Raw genomic sequence first — 7764 nt, forward strand, 5'->3', positions numbered from 1 at the left:
ACAACTAGGAAATAGCTGGAAATATATTGTTTCAATTTGTATGGAGAACAATTGCCGAGCGTGCGCACTCGGTGTGATCTGTGCCTGGCATCAGAATGTGTAATTCCTTAACCCTATATGGAGGCCCAGGGCTCACTGGGGCAAATTATGAATCCATGTGTTTGGAAGGACGGAGTAGTAAATTCAGTTTCTTGTGTATCCGTTACAATGCAATCCGACATGTGTGATTTATGGAATATTAAGTTAATACAGTATTATGAAATTAGCTTTAATGCACTAAAGCTGTAATTTTAAAGTGAAAAACAATGCAGCCAGACGTAAACAATGTCAACATTAGCATTTCGTGAAAGCTGAAACCAATTCACTCAAAATGTGTCTGGAGAGTCACAGATTTACCTCTCCTGCCAGGCCCAAGGCTCAGCAGGCTTTCAGACCTCAGGACCAGTCTCCAGAGGCCAGGCTGCCCTCCCTCCAGCCTAAGTCAGCTTGGCCAGCTATGGACACCAACCGGGGAAGCTGTCCCTCAGGGAGCTGCCAAGAATTGTTCAGAGCTGGTCAGCATAGGGAGGATGATGACTGTGCAGGCTGAGGAGGAAGGGCCTCTTGCCCCTATTCTGGAGCTCATGTACACCCGCCCCCACATACACACCCGGGGGGGGGGCGAGAGAGAGAGAGAGAGAGAGAGAGAGAGAGAGAGAGAGACAGAGAGAGAGAGACTCCTAAGCACAGCTCACAGAGAGACAGCTGGGGCACCAGATGCAACTCAGGATGCTTGAAGTTCCAGCCTGGAATGGATGGGACTCTGAGGTCAAGCAAATCTTGTTGGTTCCAGATGAGAACAAACCAAGCCAAGTTGCCCTGGGATCGTTAGAGAGAAAACTTAACCAAAGGCAAGCAGAGACTTAGGACAGGACAAACTACCAAAATGGCCGGTTCCGGGAGGGTCAGTCACACATGCCCAGCATGGCCTTCTGCAGAGAAGCCCGAGACTCAGGGGAAGGGTGTGTGGCAGCATAGAGGGCTGTCAATCAAAGCCTGGTGCTGCAGGAGGGTGTGGGTTTTAGTTAGATGCAGGTTCCCTCGGTCTCTTGTCCACCATGCACGGGGGATCATTTGGGACTGAGGAGTAGTTGAGTCCAAACAAAATCTAGTGTTTCTGACACCAAGTCCTGAGGCAAAGGGGAGAGACGAGATGCTGTTGTGTGGGGAGCTGCAAGACGCCACACACTGTGGTTTGCTTTGCCCTGCAGTAGCCAGACATGCCACAGTGCAAGTGAGTGCAGATGCTTCGGACCCGGATCCAGCCTTTTGGGGCCAGTGTGCACTTCTGCCCCAGGGATGCTCCTACCTCTCGGGGACCAACGGGGGAAGTGACAGACAAATTTCCTCAGACATTAAAGGAATGATTCTTGAGCCTTGCACCTGTGTGACTTTAGGCATAAAGGACCCCAACGTCACATTTCACTCTGGTTCCCGAGTTTGAGACTCTACATGGACACCGGGGAGATGAAAAAATATCCAGATGAGTGGAAGCCTGGAAAATCGACAAGGACTGAACTTACTCACAGGCCTGAGCTCTGAGAGTCTGACCATTAAGTGCTCGAAGATGTCCCTGCAAATGACAGACCCTGAACCCCACACTGCCCTGAGCATCACGGTGAGTGCCCAGCCCAGCCCACTCAATGTTTAGCAGCGTGAAGTTAGTGCTCACCTTTGTATGGTATCTTCTTTTTACGATTCCCTGTATGTGGCTTAATGTGGTGGTCAGGATGATTTCATTTATCTCGTGTGCCACAGTGTCTTCCCATTCCCATACTAAAACCAAGACATTCTATTTAAAATAATTGAAAAGTCAGTGTCAGAGTTGTGAACGGGCAGGGAGGGGTGGGGCGGGGCATCCATAAGGCCTACAGAGAGACCCAGGTACCTCCTCCACCTGGCTGGCTGTCTGCTGCTGACTTGCTGGCTTCTGTTCCCAGGATGTGCTGTGTTTGTTAACGGAGCTGAAAGCCAATACCAGTGTTTTAATTCCATCAAGTACGTTTCAATTCCTATTCTGCATTTTGCATTAGGAACCCGGACTCAGTCAATACTTCGAAACATTCTTGCCGGCTGGTAGGCACAGGGGCTTCACCTGCCTGGACAAATGGTTATGCTCCCGGACATGAGGATAAACAGGGACTTGCTCTCCCAGGTTCTCCCAGGCTCAAAACATATAGAGAGATTGCTGTAAACAAGGGTCTGTATTGCTGTGTTTCTGTTGAAAAAAACAAAGCCTCATTTACCGTTCCAGAAATATTAATCTCCAGAAATAACACAATCCTCTACTAGGTGTGACAGGCAAGCCAATGAAGATAGCAGCCAAATAACGGCTACAGCCACATGTAACTTGTCCCTTCCTCAGAGTTGGTCATCTCTTGGTCCTCAGTAGATGGGAGCAATATGGTGGGCAGCCTCGTTGGTTCAGAAAGTAAATTAAGATGTGGTGAATAAGAAGAAAACAGGCACAGGTCTGATCCAAGCTAAACAGCTGCTTTTTCTCACCTCCTTGAACTAGGGAACATCCATTGTCTCAGCCTCATTAGCTGTGTGTGTGTGTGTGTGTGTGTGTGTGTGTGTGTGTGTGTGTGTGTGTGGTATCTGCCCTTACCTTACCTCCTTTGGAGACAGGGTCTCATTGTTGTTTGTAGCCCTGTATGCCAGGCTAGCTGGCCTGTGAGTTTCTATAAACTCTTTTCTCTCTACCTCTGGTCTTGCCGAAAGACTGGATTACTGGCATGAGATACAGAGCTCATCGTCATGTCAGTCTGGGGATCTGTTTAAAAGCAAGTGTTTTACAGTGCAGCATCTCCCCAGCCCTAGCCTCAATTTTTATAAATACAAAAATAAATCAGAACATTTTATCCAGAACCGAAGGGCGTAGTTACAAACCCTAACACAAAAGTCCAGGTTAATTTTCTTCCTAAATTCAAAGCCACATAAAAATACACACCACACACACACACACACACACACACACACACATCTGTACATGCAGCACAGATAAAAAAAAAAACAGCTGGGAAACACATGGAACTTCAGGGTTTATAGGGCCTTGTGCATAGCAAGTACGCTACCGCTGAGTAGGCTGTCCTTGCTTGAACCCTTGGCCTCGACTTCCCAAACTCAGGGCATCCCAGGTGAGCACCACTTGGACCTGCTGAAAATGGTTTCTAATGAACACCTGGCTTCAACTGTTTGCCTTAATTGCTTTGAAGGAACTGACAGTTCATTCTGAAGCTTAATGCGTGCCACTCTACCGCCATAACTGGAGTAGACTGGCTCACCTAGGCTAGGAATGGTGTGCAAGACCTGGGGGTTCAGAGGATAGGCTAAAACCTCAGGCCTGACCCTTCAAGGTTTTCCTGCCTGGTAGGTAAATGGTCCTACTCTCACTTAGCAAATTATGTATAAACAAATGACCTTCCGGGCTGGTTCCCTCTGAGTGCCTCCTCCGTCTCAGTGCGGTTTTCCATCAGGATGAACCTTCTCCCGGGCCTTATGCACCAGCAAACATACTGATACAATTTAAAGGTCATGTTCTTTTCAAACTGACAGAGCCCTCCAAAGTTTTGACGAGCGCCCCTCTAAGACTCACACCCTACAGGCGGAAAGGAATTAAGAAAACCATCACTTTGAGAAAGCTCGATCATGTGAACTGATTAGAAAAAAAAAAAATGCATCCACGGAGAGGGGGCCACGTGCGAGCTGGTGAGCAGATCGTCCCGAAAGGAGATGTCACCCGGAGAGTCAGGGAGCCCCCAGCAGTGAGAATGGGAGGGCCGGGAAGAGTCAACGAAGATATAATTACGTTCCCACAAGGAGCATCTCTCCCCCAGATCCCCAGTGATCGCCACTTAATTAGCCTCAGCTTTTGCTTCGAAGATAGTCCAGCTACACCCAAACCCCAGGACTGAGAGAACCGTGTGGTTCCTAAGGCTCTCATGAACACTTCCCTGATAGCTAAGGAATCACCCAGAGTATAGATTCTGCATAAATATGCATCGTGTGTCGACATTGATATATTTATTTACAGGTGCATTTGTATTATCTGGGGGATAAGCAGTTCATGAGGGTTCCCCCCCCCTCGTCTCTGGAACAAAAAAATGAACAATTGAGATGACACCAAGCTACTGATGGTGTGAATCTCTGTAACGCTCTAGAAATCCAACTAGAGCGCCGGCATCCTCACCATGAGGGTATTATTCTTATTATTATTATTAATTATTATTTATTATACTTGATGGTTTGGCTTTGGTTATTTTGTTCTTCAACTCTAATCTACAAAACGTCAACAGAAAATGTGATGCTGGTTGACACTCCCAAGAGGCTCCAGATGGCTTACACACATGATGACGTCATCTGTCACACAGAAGGAAACTCATGAATACGGTGGGTGGCTTGTGTACTTTCCTAATTCCAAGCATGTATGTGTCAGAAGTAGCTGCATGGAACGCCGCCCCCCCCCCCAGAGGAGGGAATCTTTCTACTTGTTTGGTTGTAATACCACCACCATCATCTAAGCCACTGCCAGAGCTTATTAAATCTTGCCAGGAATAATCTGCCTTATGTTTCCCACCAGCATATATTTTACTGACTAATGCACAGAAGAGTCCAGCCATGGCTGTCCCTGTCATGGGAGGCTGGGGCTGAGACTGAGACTCTGGAGTACAGACATAACGTGGTTTTACCTGTCATCGCTCCCCCTTAGGCTTGGATTCACTCTGAATTGTGTCACCATTTTCCCAAACTGAAGTGTCCCTCATGCCACGGACACTGGCTGCCCAGTCTTGAACCATTTCTGCTAGGCTGCCTTCACGTCCTCTTTCACAACCTGTCCCCTCAAGGTCCCAGTAAAGGCACGCGGTGTTTCACACTAGTCCATCATCCCAGTCTTCTCCCTACTGATGCCTCCATGGATGTCATGCCATAGGATTGTATGTCCTGTGAGTTACATGTCCAGCATATGGCTTGAAGAGGGGACTTCCCAGAGCTGGTGGTCATTAAATTCAAAATCCAAATGAAGGATTGTTTCACTGTGCTTAGTAAGAAGCTGTCTCAGAGACCAAAAGAAAAGACTTCTGGTATTCTAGTGAAATCTCAACTATCAGAATGTCCCCTAGCCCACTCGTGTGTCATCTAACCATATGGCTGTGGGAGGAGGGTAGTCTTCTCACATATGAACCCAATAACCTACCAGCATCTCTTGAATATCTTTTGTTGCCAAGCTTGGCAGTGATTGGCTGAAGATGCAAACAGCGGACTCCTTTAAAGGGTTCTCAAGGCACCTAAGAGTCTGCCTTCAAAACAAGAAATTAATTACCTGCACGGTCATCCTGGACACACTTGAGGCCACTCGATGCCCATAAAGAGCACAGAGGCTCTTGCAAAAGTGATAAGGGGTTGTCTTCGGGTTTTAATTGGTGTTTTTCCTAGTCACTCACTTAGTGGAGCATGGTGACGTATGACAGGACCAACACACGTGCGACTCGGTTTTGTTTTCTGTTCAAGACCTGAAGTTTCACCTTACTGAAGGGCATCCTAAGCAGGCTGTCTGTGAAGCGGCTCCGTCAGCCTTCCTCAGGCTCTGCAGGAACCCTCTGCATGGCTGTTCATGAATGCCCAAGAGGGAAGGAATCCAAAACCTTGAAATAGCTGTGGCTCTCCCTCTGGCTTCAAATGATTAGACATTTAGGGATGTTTTAAATTCATTCTTCAAAGGTTCTCCTCCCTCCTCTGGGGCATCCATCATCCCACTCTGTCTGTGGACACCAGACCAGAGGCCTATGAGTGAAGAAGGGATAGTGAAAGCCCCTTGTCCCAACACCCGCAAAGGGGTCTCTGTCACCTGGGAATTGGGCATAGGGTTCTCTTGATTGCAAAGAGACTTCAGAAGACAAGACCAAGCTAGAGGGGGTTGAGTTATTTTTCTAAGATTCCATGTATGTATGTCTGTATATGGGCTTGTGCATGTGAGTGTCGGTGACTTCAGAGACCAAAGGAGGGCGTCGTATGCCCTGGAGCTGGAGTTACAGGCCGCTGTGATGGGAACCAAATTCAGGTCCTCTTCAAGATTAATGCACACTCTTCCAAACGCCTCTCCATCCCAGGTCAGAGGAGTTTTATAACTAGAAGCCCTTTTTATACTACGCTTTCATCTCTTGTCAGCAACTGTCTTTTCAAATATGTTTCATGGAACTCTCATTTAGCTGTTTTTGTGACAGGCAAACCCACTGGGTTGTAGATGAGCTCAGACCAAGCACTTGAAGGAGAATGATGGTCATCTTAGCATAGTCAGTTTGTCTGACCCCCACAAACAGCCCCCGTTCTTTGGATGCCTGGTGCATAGAAAGCTAATTTGAGACCAAGGGAAAGAACCCAAAGGTACATGGATTGCTTAAAAGTGACTTCTGTAGCTGAGTGGTGTGATCAATGCCTGTGAGCCCAGCACATGGGGGCCTGAAGCAAGAAGATCACTGCAAGTTCAAGGATAGCCTATGCTACATAGAGAATCCAAGGACAGCCTTATTACACAGTGAAACCCCCACCTCAAAAAAAAAAAAAGAACAGCCAGAGGCTTCTGTGAATAGGGACACCCTGGGTGTATGTCTGTGCCCCTGAGACTCTAGACTCTAAATGCTACACCTGGCTCATTCCCCTTGGCTGGAAAAAGTCCTGTGGGCTATTCATTGTGCCTGCCACTCAAATGTCACCCCAAAGTGCAAGCTTGTCCCCCAGGGTCTACATCTGTAGGTCACAGCCATGGGTCATCAGAAAGGCATTATCCTGGTGCATTTCTGTGTCTTCAAGGTTACAACATCGTCAACTGGTTGAGATTTTCCTCTCCCATGCAGAGGCAATAAAAGCAGCCGGCCTGGGCTGTGTATCCTGCCTGTTCTGCTAACAAGACACATTCCTTTTGTTCACGGCAAGTTTCTGGGTTATGTCACAATTTCTGACAAGAGCGCTAGCACAGAAAACAGTATCTTGGCACCAAGAAAATGACCATCACTTAAAAAGATGAAACTCCCAAGGACACGGAAAGGGTAAGATTTCATGGAAGATAAGCAACAGAAAGCCAGCCCCTCCCAGGGCGCAGACACTGTCCTCACAAATCACGTCAGGATCGGTCTGCATTCATCAAACTTCAAGGCAGGCCACGCCAAACTTCCCCGATTCAAACCAACCACTCGGGTCAGAGTTGGCGCTTAGTGTTCCTCTGCGTCTCATGAGCGGAGGCATGCTTCACATATCGGAGAAGCATGATTTGTGTTTCGTTTTCCAGTTTTGATAATTATTTGAATTCCCATGTCCCGTCTGGATCCCTAAGGAGACGGAATTCTCTCCGTTTGTACCAGGAAGGCTTTAATGGAACAGCTTTTTAAAAGAGCTTTGGAGATGACGCTGTAGATAAAGCGCTTGCTAATAAACATAAGGATGCGAGTTTGGGTACCCAGCCTCTGCCGCCACACACACACAAGCATGTGTACCAGAAAAAGAAAACAAAATCTTCTAAAGAAATATTTGTGCCAGGCATGGTGGCACATGCCTGAAATCCCAGCACTTGGGAGGCTGAGACAAAAAGAGTCACAGGTTCAAGTTCACCCTGGGCTAAATCTCCTGAGACTCTGTCTCAAGTAACTATTTTTTAAGGAGACAGAAATGTTAGCTACCCTACCCTGATTTGCTCATGGCACCATGCAGACTTGAAATTGAATCATCCTG

This window comes from Cricetulus griseus, chromosome 9 (genome assembly GCF_003668045.3).
Source record: "Cricetulus griseus strain 17A/GY chromosome 9, alternate assembly CriGri-PICRH-1.0, whole genome shotgun sequence".
NCBI classification, from domain to species: Eukaryota; Metazoa; Chordata; class Mammalia; order Rodentia; family Cricetidae; genus Cricetulus; species Cricetulus griseus.